The following is a 17,893-nucleotide window of genomic DNA, read 5'->3' on the forward strand; positions in this document are numbered from 1 at the left end:
TGTATTTGCTTTCACGGTACTTGGTTGGTTCTCTGTATGTTCATATGCTTTTAAGATGGTGCTACTTAGCCATTCTGCTAAGTCTTGCTCAAGTGAACATTTCACGGTAGTGTGCATGTTTTGTATTTGTGATGTGTGCAATTGTTTCATGAGTGCAATTCTATCGATGTTGATAGTTTTGTTTAGGGGTTTTGTTTCATAGAACTAAAACTGCTCAGTTGTGTTTTTGTAACTATTTTGTTTCGGGAATGGGTTTGTTTCGGAAATTGTTTTCTTTCGTAACCGCATTTGGTTAGTTTTCTGTTATGTTGTGGTGAGAGTATTTAAGTTTTGAAAGAAATTTTAAATCTCCTATTCGCCCCCCTTTGGTCGATATACTCCGGCCCTAACGGTAATGCCCATAAGTTAATTATGCCATGAATAGTCATATATATATATATATATATATATATATATATATATATATATATATATATATATATATTACAATTTGATCGCTGCCTACCTATATTTTATTTACCACACCGTTGCTTGTCTTTTTGAGAAAGACCACCAGTGAACTATGGACCCTAGTCCTTTTCGTGCATAATTTTTTTTCAACCACAATCAGCGCTCTTTTAATTCCTTGTTTTGTTTTTCTATTAATTTTCATCAACTCTTTCCATACTTGCATTTTAATTCCTTTTGTAACTAGCAAAGCTAGTGAGACTGACAATCTCACTACTCCTATTTAGCACAAGGAAGTTTGTTTTGTGTGTGCAGGTACCAATCATTAATTGTAGTCGTGTAGCTCTTGTGGATTCGATAAACCTTGAGGTCACTTGAGGAAAACTGATGGTTGCTGCAAACCCTTGCATTTGGGGCCCCAACACCTTCCTAGTAGAGAGGAAGCAACTAGTCAGCCCAGAGTGATGGTGGAATCAGGAAGGAGGTTGTTGCCAGCCCCCTGGAAGATTGAAGACGTCATGGTCTGTAGACCCGGGAGGGATGGCCACCACGTGTGCCATGGCGCTTGATGACATGTCATGCGTCACTAGCGATGAGGCTAATATCGTAGCCATCGTGTCGACCGCGCCAATAGGGAAACGCGATGGTAGGTGCACAAGTTGCAGAGACGCTAGCGCGGTCCCAAGCTCGGAGACATGCTTCTCATATCGGGCCGCCAGTCGGCCGGATACTCGATCTTGGCGGATTGGGTTTGTATCACCGCCGCTTTGGAGTGCAGTTCATTGCGGAACTCATTGATGGTGGACGTCAGCTTATGAGGGTAGGACTTGACAGATGGATTCATGGCTTCCAGTTTAAGACACGCTTGATGGAGGCTCCGCATCTCAACGAACTGCACCAACGCACGGGAAAGAGGTGATCGCTATTTCTGATACCGGGTGTTAGAGAGGCAATGTGGTTCTCTCCCGAACGAGGCCCTCTCTCTTGGGTTTGGACTATAGAGCAGCGATTACAACCGAGACACGGTATGCCTCTCGAAGGTTGAATGGCAACGTAGATATGTACTAAAATAGTACATATGTAGTAAAATATAAAATCATCAAACCCTACCACAAAGAAGAAATCTACTGGCGTCAACTGGGGCTTCAGGCTTGGCTTTTAAAGGAGATGCCAACACTAGCTATTTTCACGCCATTGCTAATGGTCGTACAAGGAAAACCTTGATTCCACGGCTCATCAAAGAGGCTCAGGGAATCTTCTCAGCTGAAACCTCCAAGAGCTTATTTTGCAGCTTCTGCATTGACTTACTTGGAGTCAAGGGGTCTAAATGTGCTAGGCTCGCTTCGGATTTTTGGATTGTTGGTCTCACAAGCAGATAATGGTCGAGGGGATCTCTCTTTATTTCTCAGATGAAGAAATTGACACAGCACTTAAGGCTATGGAAACCGACGCGACGTAGGGTTAAGGGTTCAACAACGATGACTGTGGCTCTGGGAGGCTGGTCCTTAGGGATACGTGCACGAAGACTTTTCGGCTGTCATCGACGAGGTCAGACCGGCTCCTGTAGGGGAGCACCGACAACGGCGCGTCGGCGGCTCGTTCTGGCACGGTACTGGTCGTTCGGTAGTCTAAAGACTTCGATGTAATTTAAATTATATTTGGGGTGCTTTGTGCTTCTTCTGAACTTCTATAATAGTACCGTGTGCTTTCTAGCAGAAAAAAAATATGTGTCCGTGAAATGTAAAGTTTAATGAAGGAAAGAGATCTGATGTGGTCTAAGCAAAACAAAGGAAAAACCTTTTTTATGGCAACGAAGAAAAATCTTGTCTATAAGAAGAGCTAGGTCTTTTTTACACGGGCCACAAAGACTTGTCTTCGAAGCTGCTCCGGTCAACAATGTACCCCCTCCGTCACAAAATAAATGCCTTGAGCTTAGTACAAATTTGTACTAGAGCTAGTATAAAGTTGAGACACTTATTTTGGAACGGAGGGAATAGCTACCAGTATGATCACATCACTTTGAATGCTTACACCAGATTTATGAGAATACTTAGCTACGTGAGAGCCACACGTTGACCAGCTACCGGTATTCTTCCAGGTCTTCTCCCCGGTCACGATGGATCGGGACGTCGCAAGTCCCTTTCGGGCAGGCGATCATCATCAACAGGTTTTCCACGGCAGTTCCAAAATCCAAAATGCCGACGACGGAGGAAAAAGACGAGAGCGACGGTCATCCTCACCCCTCGCCGCATGCCTCCAAAGCACGGAGATGCTAGCGCCCATGGAATGGAGAATCGCGGCGGACTTTGTCCTGCGAAAGCGCCGTTAACTGCGAAGGCCCCCGCGTCTTTAGAGCTGTGTTATCTGCCTCTAATCAGTGTGACTCGTTTTCTTTTTTGCAACTCGTAATCAGCATGACTCCGTGCACATGCGTCCATATCTCCTCCATATCCATATCGCAAGGGGGATGGATTAGCGTTGGGCTGCTCTTGCTCTTTATTGCCACCGGCCGAGGTGCTAGGGGCGGCTGCGTAATCAGCGCCGCGAACGGCTCAAACGGTCAGCTGCTTAATCCAAGGCGCGCAAGCTGAAAATTCTAGACATTCGCCCGTGACTTTCGTCAGATATAAAAATATTCGTTCATGTGAGCCTAGGGTAGATGAGCATCGGTGCCTCCTGTATTGTAGTATAGGTGTATCATATCATGGATGCTGCTGCTCCTCACATCGTCGGTCAAGCTGCACCGTGCGAGCGCTGGCACCGGAAATTGACCGGCCGAGTCCATGCCCTGGTGGTGTGCCTTGTCGCCAGTCGTCGGGATTCCACATCCACGGCAGAAGATGGCGGCGAAAGGTCCGGGGCGACGCGACTCGTAGACTAATCATCGAGCGACCGTGTAACATCTGATGTGACATGGCGTTAAGACGATGAGAGACAGATGAGGAGGGGGAGCCCTATCCCTGTCTGCCTCCTCGAAATGTCGTTTTTAGTTACATAATTGGGGAATATTTTCACGGTATCTAAAAAATCCACGCGCTTTAGGTTGGTCATAATGTTAGTATCATAGCTAGTATCATGCATATCAACTAGACAATTTTGATGAAGTGTTATAGAATTAAATGAAAAAAGAGGGTTGAGTATCATGTCATGATACCATATCATAATAAATGCTATACTATTATGTGTCATGCATGTCAATAAATAAAGTACTGCATGATACTAATATATTATACATGCATTAGATAGGTAGTATCATATGCATCATACTAGTACATGATACTCCCCATTACAACCAGCCTTGGTTAATTTTTGGACAGCCATGAAGCTAGCAAGTAAGGTCCACTTTAACCGATATCTATAAAATAGGGGAGGATTCGGACGAGTAAATCTTAGTTTACTCCACTAACCTTTCTTTTAAGGGGAAACCCCACTAACTTTTGGCTGGACCTAGTTGATCCCTTAAATATAACGTAGTATAATTTTATTTTTTCTAACTTACACAATTCCAATTTATATTGCAACTACATATTATCACACATATAGAAACTAAACATAAATATGAAGGTTCAAGCAAATTACTAATATAGTTTACAACCCGAATTCAAAGTTTACGTATCGAATTATTCAAATTGGCTTATGCATTGTCGGTGGCGGTGGGAGGATTTAGGGTCGGGCCGGCGGTGGGAGGATTTAGGGTCGGTGGTAGCAAGAATGAGCGCAAGGAGAGCCACCAGATTTTAGTTTGTCGGCTAGAGGCGAGTATATTTACTCCTCCGATAGGCGGAGGAGAAAATTTTTACTCCTCTAACCAGTTTAGGAGATCGGCTAAGTGGCAGTTAGAGGAGTAAAACCAAAATTTTACTCCTTTATTACCGGATAGGGGATTTTACTCCTCTATCGTCGGGTAGGGGTCGTCTAGAGTTGGTCTAAGTAGGTCAACATGAGCGCGGGGTGGGGGGGGTGCGATACTGCCGCTGTCGAAGACAGGAGGTCGGGGGTTTAAAGCGATGGCATTGGGCGACGGCATCACAACAGTGGGCTGCGGCTAGGGGAGGGGGTGGTGAGGAGGTCGCGACGTGCAGAGGTTGCCGGTTTTGAATGCGTTAAAGAGAGGCGAGGGGGAGAGGAAAATGCGGAAGAAGATAAACCATGTTGTTGTCTGTTGGATGATGATCCGACGCTTCATATTTTGGACTGACGGTATTTTTTTTCATATTCCTCATACCGGATGATTAGGCACCCTTTTTTAGAGAAACCGATCCCGCGTGTTGCTGTGAGAATCGGTTGATGGAAATTAAAGTGGATAAATAAGAACAAAAATTAAAAATACATATGTATTATTTTATTTAATTATATATAGTTGTAAAATATTTATTAAATATATGTAGAACGATTGAAAATATATATTCCATATATGGTTAAATGTTGTGGTGGGGATGCATGATTGCATGTTGAGGTGGGCCTTATCTTATCTATAATTATATATGATGAGTTGGCTTGCTACCATATTGAGATAAATAAGTTTGTGGAGATAACTCTCTTGGGCATATATGACCGGAGGATATGAATTTTTTTAACATTTTTTTGCGGGGTAATTTTTTTTAACATCTCGAGAGCAAAAATAGAGTCATTCAGCGACAGAGCCAACGGAGGGGTGCTCCTCCTATTGGGCGCAGGCTCGTCCTTTGGCCCGGCCCATCCGCTGCACGGGTTGCTCCTTGTTTTTACTTTTTAGTTTAATTTGGTATTTTATAAATGTTCCAAATCTTTAAATAATTGCAACGTGTGAAAAGGTTGTTCAAAAAATCATAAAATGTTCATGAACTCAAAAAAAATCATAATTTTAAATGATGCTCCGAAAATCATAAAAGGTCCATGGATTAAAAAAATGATCGTGTATTCAAAAAATGTTCATGATTAAAACAATTCGGACAATAAATGTTCATGATTTTGGAAAAACTTCACGTATTTTAAAATGTTCATGAATGTGAATATAAAATTGCAAGTTCAAAAATGTTCATGAAGTTTTAATATTTTTTCATAAAAATAACAAAATTGGATTTCAAAAATTATTTCCAAATTTTTTTAAAAAATTCATCAGTTAAACTAATGGTTGCTGGATCAAAAAATATTCATAAAAATGCTAATGCATTTCAAAAAAATGTCCGTCCAAAATAAAAGAATATGTTCATTAATTTCAAGAAACATTGCCGATTAGAAAACATTCACTACTTTCAGAAAAATGTTTGCGACATTCTAATAATAGTTCACGAATTCAAAAAATAATTATAATTTGGAAAATATGTATAAAATGTTTACAAATTCAAAAAATGTTCATGTATTCAAAAAAGTTCAGGATTTACAAAAAATACAAATTCAAAAAATGTTCACAAATTTGAAATATGCTCCCGAAAATGTAAAAAGGAAGCCAAAAGTTAATTAAAATAAAAACAAGAAAGAAAAAAATGAAAAAGAGAAAATAAAAGAAAAATGAAAAGGAAAAAAAACAAAATGAACTAACCCAAAGAAAAAGAGATTGCACCATTTCGTGATTTGGACGTGTAGTGCCCTGGTGGTGTGTCTTGTTGCCATTTGTCGGGATTCCACATCCATGGCAGAAGATGGCGGCGAAAGGTCTAGGACGACGCGACTAGTAGACTAATCATCGAGTGTGTAACGTTTGATGTGACAGGGCGTTAAGATGATGACAGGCGAACGAGGAGGAGGAGCCCTGACGGACCCATATCTCTATGTCTACCTCCAGGAAAGGCCATCACAGTTCCAGAATCGGGGGATATTCTTCGCGTTAACTAATAATCAGATACCTGAAATATTTCGCGGGCGTTAGTCGATTTTCGGACGACCCGAAAGATGGGAGTGACACAAGGAGCACCATTGATGAGTGTCGGCCCCGACAAGGCTGAGCCAGGACCTCGCCAAAGACAGGGATGGCGCGACACAGAGCTGCTACACACCGAACGAAAGCGAGTGACCAGGTTAACAGTGGCGATGCGTGTGAGAGTTTGCTGTCGTCAAGGGGTTTAGAGGGATGCCTTGGGTGATGCCAGGACGATGATGGGCTGCGATTAGGGGAGAGTGTGGTGAGGCGGTTGCGAGAGGCGGTGGCCGGCGGATAGGGATTGGTTGGAAGGCGGTGGCGAAGAGGAAAATGAGGAAGAAAGTGAATTGTGTGTTGTCGTTTGTGGTCTTGGATGATTTTTTTGGGGGTGGGGGGGGGGTGGATGATCTAACACTCCATATTTTTTACGAAGGTAATTTTTTTCACATACCTCATGAATTTGGCGCTTTTTTCTAGAGACTGGGGGATAGGGTTTTGCATTAGGAGTCCTCGTATGGGTCGCCTGCATATGGAAAAGAGACGAAACGACGCCTAAGGCGAGTTGCTAATGTAACACCCACTCTGCCGTTCTCAGGTTTGCTTTGTTTTTCTTCTCTTCGATTTTCTATTCGAACTTTCGGAAGAACCGATTGTCAAAAATTTGAAAGGGATTTAGATAAGAAAAGGACCCTTTCAAAATTACAAGCAATATTAAGAAAAGTCCAGCTTGTATTTTAAAAAAGTTCACAATACGTTGAATCACCATATATAAAAAATATTCAGCGTGTTTAAAAAAATTCAACATGTATTTCGAAAAATATTCACCATACATTAAGAAATGTTCAGTTTGTATTTGAAAATGTTCACTGTATATTAGAAAATGTTTATAGTTCAACAACTATACAAAAAAAGAAATTAGCAAGAAGAGAAAAGGAATAAAAAACGAAAATCTAAAAGAGAAGAAATAAATCAATAAAAAGTAGCCGAAACAAAAAACCAAGACAAAACCACACAAGAAAAAACAAAAACAAAAACCAACAGCAGCCAGACACCGAAAGCAACACAGCGAATGCACGCGAACAAGGCCGGCTCACCTCACTCCGCTACGAGCTTGGACTCGTTTATTTTCCGTTTGCAAAATAGGATCCACCCAATATTCAGCACGTATTTCAAGATCGAGGAATTTATTTCAAATTTCTGAACATTTTTAAAGAAATGATGATTTTTTTTCAACTTCAATGAACTTGAAAAAATTCGATGAACTTTTTGTATGAATTTGATGAAGTTTTTTCAAATTAGAAGAACTTTTTAAAGTTTATGAACTTTTTTTCATAACTGATGAACTTTTTTCCCCAAAATCAATGACCTTTTTATAAATTTGTGATTTTTTCCAAAATGGATTAAGTTTTTTCAAAATCAATGAACTTATTTTCAAATTTTTGACCTTTTTTGAAGTTTGTGAACTTTTTTTTAGTATCCATGCACATTATTTAGTTCATGAGTTTTTTTTTCCTTTTTTCAGTTTTTTTCAAAAGTCAACGGTTGACCGATCAACTCATCAACCGTTGACCAAGTGAGCAAAATACATGAGCGAGCGACTGCGTGATTACGCGGGCTAGCGAGGGAGCGGCTGCGTGAGCGCCAATTAGGAGCACCCTATGCCGGGAGCTCCTATCTGCCGCAGACGATGCTTCGCACAAGGGTGCCGAACTAACAGGGTTCGAACTCCCGACGTGTGCCTAATAATTTCGTGCACAAACCAGTCGAGCTAATAACATCTCGCGAATCATAAGCAGCGCCAACAGTTCAGTAGTGGCACTAGCATATAAAAAATACTTAAAAAGATGGTCACTAATTTGGGTCCCTAAAATTGCAGCATGGCTTATAAAAACTGTGAGCGGCAATAGATCTAAAATATTATTTTGTATATCACACGTGATTTTAGGAAACTGAATATTTATTGAAACAAAAACTTTTCAAAACTGTGAAAATTGTTTCAATAATTTTAATAAAACATGCATTATTTAATCTTGAACAAATTTAGGAATAATGGACCATTTTTTAACAAATTTGAAAAAGTTAATGTTTTTCATAAAAACACGAACATTTGAAGAAAAAGGGAACATTTATTGAAACTCTGAACAAAAACTTGAAAACGAACATTTTTTACATATACGAACATTTTTGTAAGCTTCGAACAAAATTTGGAAAACTCCAAACTTTTTTTAAATGCGTGAAAATATCTTTTAAATCACGAACATTTTTTGATTATGTGAAGAAAATTTGAAAACGAGAAACATTTTACGAACTTCAGAACAATTTTTAAACCCCTATCAAAATTTGGAAAAGCGAACATTTTTCATATTTTTCAGCTTATTTTTATATTCGTGAACATTTTTTGAAATTGTGAACAAAATTGGACGAAAGGAACATTTTTTTCAAATATGTGTAGAATTTTTTAAAATGAAGAAAGTTTTTTAAATCTATGAACAAAAATTAGAAAGGTAAATTAATTTCTGAACAAGTTTTGTGAAGTGTGAATTTTTCTAAATTGGAACATAATTTTGAAAATGAGAATATATTCTGAAGTTTTGAGCAATTTATTAGAAAGGCAAACATTTTTTGGAAAAAAAGATAAAAACTTGAGAAAAGAAAAAAGAACGAATCCAAAGGGAAAAATAAAGAAACAGAAAGGAGAAAAAACAGGGAAAACGAAAAATAAAAATAAAAAGAGAAATAAAAAAACCGGTTCAGGAACCTCCTAGAAGGTTCCCAAAACCGAAAAAAAACGTCTGGGAACCTCCTAGAATGTTCCCAAAACCGGAGACCCTGTAACATTTAACGGGCTGGCCCATTCCAAACGCTGTTCGATGTCCCCTGCGGGTCGCTACAGCAACTTGCCGCAGCGAGCGGCAAATAGGAAAACGCCCCTATGTCTGTATTGATTTTTTTTCATAGGTGAATGTCTGTATTGAACTTGAAGCGAGACGGTAGCACGTCTTGCTTCGGCCAGCCGCCCGATTGGGCCGGCCCAGCGGGACACATGCCCTCAACGCTTTTTCCTTCTTTTTTTCACATTTCGCATTCATTTTTTGTTTTACTAGATAAATCATAAATGTTTGTACGCTGCGACGGGTATAAATAGTTTAGTACGTTGGCCTATGATTTTACCTACTCATATTAATCTAATTATGTAAATAAATCTTTACGAAATCTTTCATGTGATTTAGCTACCTAATAAATTTATAATTATTTAATAATCACTTATTTGGTACTAAGAACTTATTGGTTTATCAACCAAAAAATAACTTTATTTGGCAAGTTAATTAAATGCGAGACAGTTAATTCAGTTTTCAAGAAAATTGGTGAAAAAAGAGACACGTGGAAGAAAAAAATGAAAATGGAAAGAAAGGAATTAATGTCCGTAAGGTTGGACAAAGGACAAGGTGAACGACAGCACCTTAAGTAAGAGAGATATTTTTACTTTCTTGTGTTTCAAAATATTTGCAATATGTTTGTTACCAAAATCCTTTTATATACAAAAGTTGGTTTTTTTAATTATGCATTAAAAAGTGAATGTATCACAAAAATGTTTGTGACATATAAAAAAATGTGAAATGCATATGGAAAAAGTAGCAATAAAAAAATGCATGTTTTCAATTGTTTTTTAAAAAAGTTAGTCATGCATTTACAAATGTCAATGTATATAGAAAAAATGTTTTGCCAAAAATATATACAAAAAATGTACAATGTGTATGGAAAAAGTAGACGTAAAAAATATACATTTTCAAAAATATTAATCATATCCCCAGGAAACAAATGTTAATAATGTATTTGGAGGATGTTAAACATGTAACTATACCAATATAAAAAGACCCAATGAGGCAGATCCAATTAATCTCGGCCACCAAATCATGTCAATCCAACGACCTAGACTGCTTCAATGTAGAGCGCTCAACACGTCTAGCGTGCAGTTAATTTCATGCTAAATAAAGTGCTAATCACATAATAACACGCAAAAAATATCATACTTAATATCTGCATGCACTCAATATACTTTTATATTAACGTTCATTACACGTACATATTGACTAGTATAAAAATATTCTTAATCTATAAAAAATGTAGAATGTGTAAAAAAGTAGACATCTAAAAATATATGTTTAGAAATTTTTTATCATAAATTCAAAAAAAGTTAAACCTGTATATATGAAATGTTCCTGACATATACAATTTTTTTACAATGTTTATGAGAAAAAAGTAGACATAAAAATGTTTTTAAAATGTTAATCATGTATTTTAAAATATTAAATGTGTATATAAAAATGTTGCTGGTGTATAAACATACAACATTTTTGGGAAAAGTAGACATAAAAAAACTAAGTTGTCAAAAATTTTAATCATGTGTTTGGAAAATGTTAAACATGTATATGAAAAAAGTTGATGGTCGGTGCATACAAAAAATGTACAAAGAAAACCTATAAAAGCCGAGAAAGAAACACAAGAGAACAAAGAAAAATAAAAAAGAATTCCTTATTTAACACTGCCTTAATTTTTTTTCCCTATTTGACACTGGAAATATTGTTTTCTTTATTTAACACCTAGTCTAAATTTTATGCCCTTTATAACACTCTCGTCTATTTTATGCCTCAGCGGTGTTAAATGTCACCTGGAAATACCTTTTTACCCCTCATGTGGCATGTGATCCAAAGTTAATAAATGCTAAATACAATCGCCATCGATCGATCTGCATCCCGACGTGTACGTGTGTGTGGCTGACTAGTGCAAGCTAGCTAGTTCGGCTAAAATCGATCAAGCATCCTACCTGGGCAAAAGGCACAAATTTGACTTCGAGGCAAAACTATTTCACAAAGTGAACTGTTTTTGAAAGTGAAAGGATCGAGAAGAGGTGTCTAGAGGAGGGGGGGGGGATAGACTCTTAACAAAGAAAAGTAGCAGTTTTTAATTTCTTCAAGTTAAGGTGGAGTTTTAGCACAAATTTAAACATTCACAATACATTTCAAGCAAGCATTGCAAGAGTATACGAGCAGCGGAAAGCAAAGCATGCAAATTGCAATAATGTAAAGGGATGGGATTGGAGTATGCAAACGCAATTGGAGACACAGGGATTTTTGACGTGGTTCCGATAGGTGGTGCTATCATACATTCACGTTGATTGAGACTTCAACCCATGAAGGGTAACGGTTGCGTGAGTCCACGGAGGGCTCCACCCACGAAGAAGCAACCTTGTCTATCCCACCATGGCCATCGCCGATGAAGGACTTGCCTCACTAGGGTAGATCTTCATGAAGTAGGCGATCTCCTTGCTCGTACAGACTCCTTGGTTCAACTCCACAATCTTGACGGAGGCTCCCAAGTGACACCTAACCAATCTACTACCTCCATCCTGGTTTATAGGTCACCTTTGTAGTTTGTGCCAAATTTTGACGAAAGATTTAACTAACAAAGTGTTAATGCATGTCAAGAAAAATTTCTCATTTGATTCGTATTTGAACATAGTTTTCAAAAATATAATATTTGGTACATGCGTGAACATTTTGTTAGTTTAATCTATGGTCAAAATTTGGCACGAAATACAATGGGGACCAATAAACTCGGACGGAGGTAGTAGGAGATATCACTCACTCCTTGGTTCAACTCCACAATCTTGTCGGAGGCTCCAAGTGACACCTAGCCAATCTAGGAGACACCACTCTCCAAGAAGTAACAAATGGTGTGTTGATGATGAACTCCTTGCTCTTGTGCTTCAAATGATAGTCTCCCCAACATTCAATTCTCTCTCATAGATTTGGATTTGGTGGAAAGATGATTTGAGTGGAAAGCAACTTGGGAAGGCTAGAGATCAAGATTCTTGTGGTTGGAATGAAGTATCTTGGTCTCAACACATGAGTAGGTGGTTCTTTCTCAGAAAATGTATGCTAGAAGTGTAGGCACGTTCTGATGGCTCTCTCCATAAATGAAGAGTGAGTGGAGGGGTATAAATAGCCTCCACACAAAATCTAACCGTTACACACAATTTACCAAACTTGATGGGACCAAATCATAAAACTCGGTCAGACCGATTTAGTTCATAATGTGACTGTTAGGCTTTCGGTGGGACCGATATAATCAACTCGGTGGGACCGATGTGCTAGGGTTAGGGTAAAAACTCATCTCAGTTTGACTGATTACACAAACTCGGTGGGACCGATTTTGGTAGTAAGCTAACCAGAGAGTTGATCAAGCAAACTCGGTGAGACCGATTACATATGTCGGTGAGACCAAAATTATTGCAACAGGAACCAGAGAGTTTGCAAGCCCATCTCGGTGAGACCGGGATCCCATCGGTGAGACCGAATTGACTAGGATTTCTGGAAGTGGCTATGTCAAGTGAACTTGGTGGCACCGGACAGATCAAATCGGTGGGGCCGAGTTTGACTTTTGGTTTGGGACATATGTGGATATGAGAAAGTGGTTGAGGGCTTTGGAGCATATCACTAAGCACTTTGAGCAAGTAAGCCATTAAGCAACACCTCACCCCCTTTTAATAGTATTGGCTTTTCCTATGGACTCAATGTGATCTTGGATAACTAAAATGAAAATGTAGAGTCTTGAGCTTTTGAGCTTTTGCCAATCCTTTGTCCATAGCATCTTGCAGGGGTTCCACATCCTTTTGTCCACGCCACTCCACTGTTGAATTCATCTGAAATATACTAGATAAAAGTATTAGTCCAACAAGAGATATGTTGACATTAATTACCAAAACCACCCAGGGAGCACTTGTGCTTTCAGAAAGTATTTCACCCAGTTGATCTCTAACGTGTAGCGACTGACAGCAAGGCGCTACACTCTACTGTGTAGCGTCTAACACTCAGGCGCCACACCCGTGCAACGCCCAACAGCTAGGCGCTGCATTACACTATGCAACGCCTAGCTATAAGGAGCTGCATAGTAGACTGCAACGCCTAGCTACCAGGCTCTGCACAAAAGGATGAGTGGTGTGAAATATTTTCAGAAACAATTCAGTTTGTGAAATACTTTCGTTTTCATGTCAAATTTGTCAATTTAGCCTCCTATGTGAGCATCGTTTCTACGTCCAACCCGAGTACTAAGTTACCAAGCGCGTTTTCGTCTTTTCTACATGTGTTGCTGTCGCCAATAGCACCGGCTAGGAGTGCCAAAAAGAGAGCACATCCACCCCAATCTGTGTGGTCCGCACATCCAGCACCGGCCAGGAACCTCCTCGAGAAAGTAGTTCGTACGGGTAGCATCAGCGTACGGGAACCTTAGCCAACATACATGAGGGTAAAAGTGTCTTTTTACATGCAATTTAACAGCGTTAGACGAAAAAATGGGCAAAAGTGTTAAAAAGTGCATAAAATTTAGAGTCGATGTTATTTAGGGAACAAAAAAGTTTTCAGTGTCAAATAGGAAAACAGAATTTAACACGGTGTTAAATGAAGAATTCTTTCGAAAACACAAAGGAAGAAAAGAAAAAAAAAGAAAAAAGAAAAGATGAAAAACAAGTGACGTCTAGCCTTGGCATGGCCAAACACCCGTCTAGGACCACTGCAGAGACGTTTGTGTGACGCTGGCATCGCTTCAACAACTAGCTCATCGAGTTTGTCGTGGCCAAGTTGCTGCGTGCCAGCTCCGTCATCGGTGACAAGGGCAAGGTGAGGGGCGGGAGCACCAAGGAAGCGGCCACGACGGAGGAAGCCAATAGGTCGTGCCGAGAGGGCTGTCGCGGTCCCTACGCGCACTTTCGTAGCTGAAAGGACCACAGGGACGACGACTCCAACGACGACAACAAAGCGGATGACGATGAGGTCCTGCTGGCCAGGCTGGCATGTGTACGAGGTTTAGGTCCGGTACCTCGCATAGTGTTTTTAGCTTCTTTTCAAGTTTAGTTGAACTTGTCAAATATCATCCCGTTTGATGTAATATGTTGAACTTTGCATGAATTAGGGCATCTCCAACCGCGCCCCCAGAAAGGCCTCCCCAGGCGATTTTTTCGCGCCGGCGCCGAAAAACGGCCCAGTCGCGTCCCCAGGTGCCCGATTTTCGCCGACTTGGGTCGAAAACAGCGCCGGCGGACCCAGCCTGAACCCGGCGCGCTGGGGGGCGCCCGGGGGCGCCGGGGCGAGCTGTTTTGGCGCGAAAAAGACGCGGGCCAGCCGCGTCAGCGACTCGGCGCCTCGTCTTTCCCCAACGGCCTCGGTTCCCGCGGGGAATCAATGGCAAGGCTGCCGCCGGTCAGCCTTGCCATTGATATCTCACGGGCGGCGCTTCACGGGACGGCGCATCGACGCCTCCCCTCCCTCGCACGCGTACACACGGGCGCGGCCCGGCTATAAAAGTGGCCTCCACTCGCCTGTGCCCACACCAGCCCCGCCCCTCCCTCTCCCTGCCTCTCCCGAGCGCCGCCGCCCAACCCCTCCCTCTACCTCTCCCGAGCCTGCCCAGCCCCGTCGTCGCCATGGCAGAACGCTTCCCCGGAGACGAGGCGGCGGCCAACGGCTTCGGCCGCCGTTCGCTCCGCGAACAGGAGTCATGGCTCCTGTTCTAGGCGAACATCCCGGCGCCGCCGGACATGCGCGCCGGGCCAACGGGGTGGAGACTCAGCGCCGGGGGAGTGCCCATTCCCCCGTTGCCCAACGCCGTGGCGAAGTCGAAGTACTTCGCCGAGGAGGTCGAGATCGTGCGCGTCCCTCACCGACGCCCAACTCTCCCTCCCCCAGTACGCCGCCGACAACCACGCGGCCTGGGCGGCGTATTTCGAGCGCCGCCAGCAGCAGCGATTGGCGTCCACCAACGGCGCGCCGGTGGTCGGCGGCCGGCAGAACAGTGAGGGGCGCCACCTCTGGTGGGGCGTCCCCGGCCGCACACTCGAGGGCGTGCACACGTACCTCGAGGGCGGCAACGAGCCGCTGTTGGCGTACCCCCCGACGCAGCACTGACGCGTCGGGCCATGGGCGCCAAGGAGGTTCGGGTCCTCCTCCTCCTCTTCCTCCTCCCGATCCTCATCGCACTCCTCCGGCACTCCGACCCTGCCCGGCGTCAAGGCCGAGCCCCCGGCGGAGTCGCCGCTCGGCCGGCGCACTCGCAGCGCTGGCATCATCATCGACGAGGGCGGCCGGCACGCCTCCTCCTCGTCGGCTCCTCCACGCTTCGTCAAGCCAAATACGGAGCCGGGGCTGGCGCCGGTGAAGACGGAGCCGGGGCTGGCGCCGGTGAAGGCGGAGTTCGACGACGACGCGACCCTAGAATGGGTGCGCCAGGACTCCATTGCGATGGAGAAGGCGCACCGGGAGAAGGTGAAGGAGTGCCAGCGCGCCGCCTTGCGCCGCTTCGAGGAGCGCCGACGCGGCCGCGATGAAGACGGGGTTGTCATCCTATGCGACAGTGACGACGACGACGACGACGACGCGCCGCCGCCAGTCCGCCATGGCGACGCCGGGTCCAGCAGGGGCGCCCGCGTCAAGGAGGAGAAGGCCGACGACGACGATGGCGATGACGACTTCAGCCCCTTTCATTTTTAGATTAGGTTAATGTAATGAAAATGTGCGAATTTCGCCGAAATTTGCCATGTTTAGCCGAAATTTAACTACTTTTTATCATAACTTCGCCGAACGGCCCTTTTTTTAATACGCGCCTGGGGGCGGCCCTGGGGGCCGACAGCTGGGGACCGACTCGCCCCCAGGGCCATTTTTTGCGCCGGCTCACCCCCAGGCGGCGCTTTTAGACGCCCCCTGGGGGGCCAATGGCTGGAGATGCCCTTAGGTCCCGTTTACATGAAATTCATTCGATTTATTTATTTTTGTTTGAAATGCGGACTGATGCTCTGGGTATGCGATTGAATGCAAGCTCCTGTATCCATGTCCATAGACGGATAGAGAGTCTGATTTGTGAGACATCGTTGAAGATGACCTAAGACTTAGTCACATTACATATGATACTAGTGTATGGTACTACCTCCACAACACATAAGACTACCCATAGTGGGAGTAACTTCAGTAGTAACAGAGGGTCCAACTCAACAAATTTGCTTATTTGGCAATCATTTAATGAGGAGATGGATAATTTGAGTAACATCTGGACACAGTGTTTTGGCTCCTAGGTGCATATGCACCCATTGTCTAAATACACATTTTGAAAAGTTAAAAAATTCGAAACAAAAATCTCGTGGGTATATCCGGACATTCTATGTGCGTGCACAGAGTTTCGGTGAAAAACGACGTTTTTTGTGGCTTGTGTAAAAAAATATAAAGAAATGCCTCGTGAATAGTTATAATGAAGCATCAGAAATTGTTTTTTACACAAGCCACAAAAAAACTCGTTTTTAACCGGAAACTTTGTGCACACACATAGAATGTCCGGATATACACGCGAGATTTTTGTTCGGAATTTTCCAACTTTTTAAAATGTGTATTTAGACAATGGGTGCATATGCACTTAGCAGCCATAGCCAATTACCGAGTTAATTACTCATACTATGAGTAACATCACATGTACAAAGATAAGATGAGTCTACAACCTAATAAATGAAGTGTTACATGACATCACACATATGTTACTTGTTGGGGAACACAGTATTTCAAAAAGTTCACCTAGGATCACGCAAGATCTATCTAGGAGATGCATAGCAAGGACCGGGGAGAATGTGTCCACGTACCCTTGTAGACCAAAAGCGGAAGCGTTTAGTAACCGGTTGATGTAGTCGAACGTCTTCACGATCCAACCGATCCAAGTACCGAACGTACGGCACCTCCGTGTTCAGCACACGTTCAGCACGATGACGTCTCTCGAACTCTTGATCCAGTTGAGGACGAGGGAGAGTTCCATTAGCACGACGGCGTGGCGATGGTGATGATGAAGTTACTGGCGCAGGGCTTCGCCTAAGCACTACGATGATATGACCGAGGTGTTAACTATGGAGGGGGGGTGCCGCACACGGCTAGGAATAATTGATGTGTGTTCTAGGGGTGCCCTCCCCACGTATATAAAGGAGGGAGATGGAGGGAGGCAGCCTAGGGCGCGCCCAAGTAGGAGGAATCCTACTTGGGCCCCTAGTCCAATTCGGCCACCCTACCATATTTGGACAAGGGGGAAAGGAAGGAGAGGGGAGGGGAAGGAAGTAGGAGTCCTACTTCATACTTTCCTTTTCCTCCTCTCCTTTCCCTTTCTCCCCACGTGGCTGGCCTTATAGGCGCACCAGCCTCTTGTGGGCTGGTGTGTTACCTTACTTGGCCCATTAAGCCCATATCTTTGCCGGGGTTTGCCCGGAACCCCTTCCGGTGACCCGGTGTCACCCAGAACACTTTCAGTGTCCAAATACCATCGTCCTATATATGAATCTTTACCTCTCGACCATTTCGAGACTCCTCGTCATGTCCGTGATCTCATCCGGGACTCCGAACAAACTTCATTCATCAATTCACATAACTCATAATACAAATCGTCATCGAACGTTAAGCGTGCGGACCCTACGGGTTCGAGAACTATGTAGACATGACCGAGACACATCTCCGGTCAATAACCAATAGTGGAACCTGGATGCTCATATTGGCTCCTACATATTCTACAAAGATATTTATCGGTCAAATC

The sequence above is a fragment of the Triticum aestivum genome, chromosome 7B (assembly GCF_018294505.1).
Source record: "Triticum aestivum cultivar Chinese Spring chromosome 7B, IWGSC CS RefSeq v2.1, whole genome shotgun sequence".
Taxonomy (NCBI): Eukaryota; Viridiplantae; Streptophyta; class Magnoliopsida; order Poales; family Poaceae; genus Triticum; species Triticum aestivum.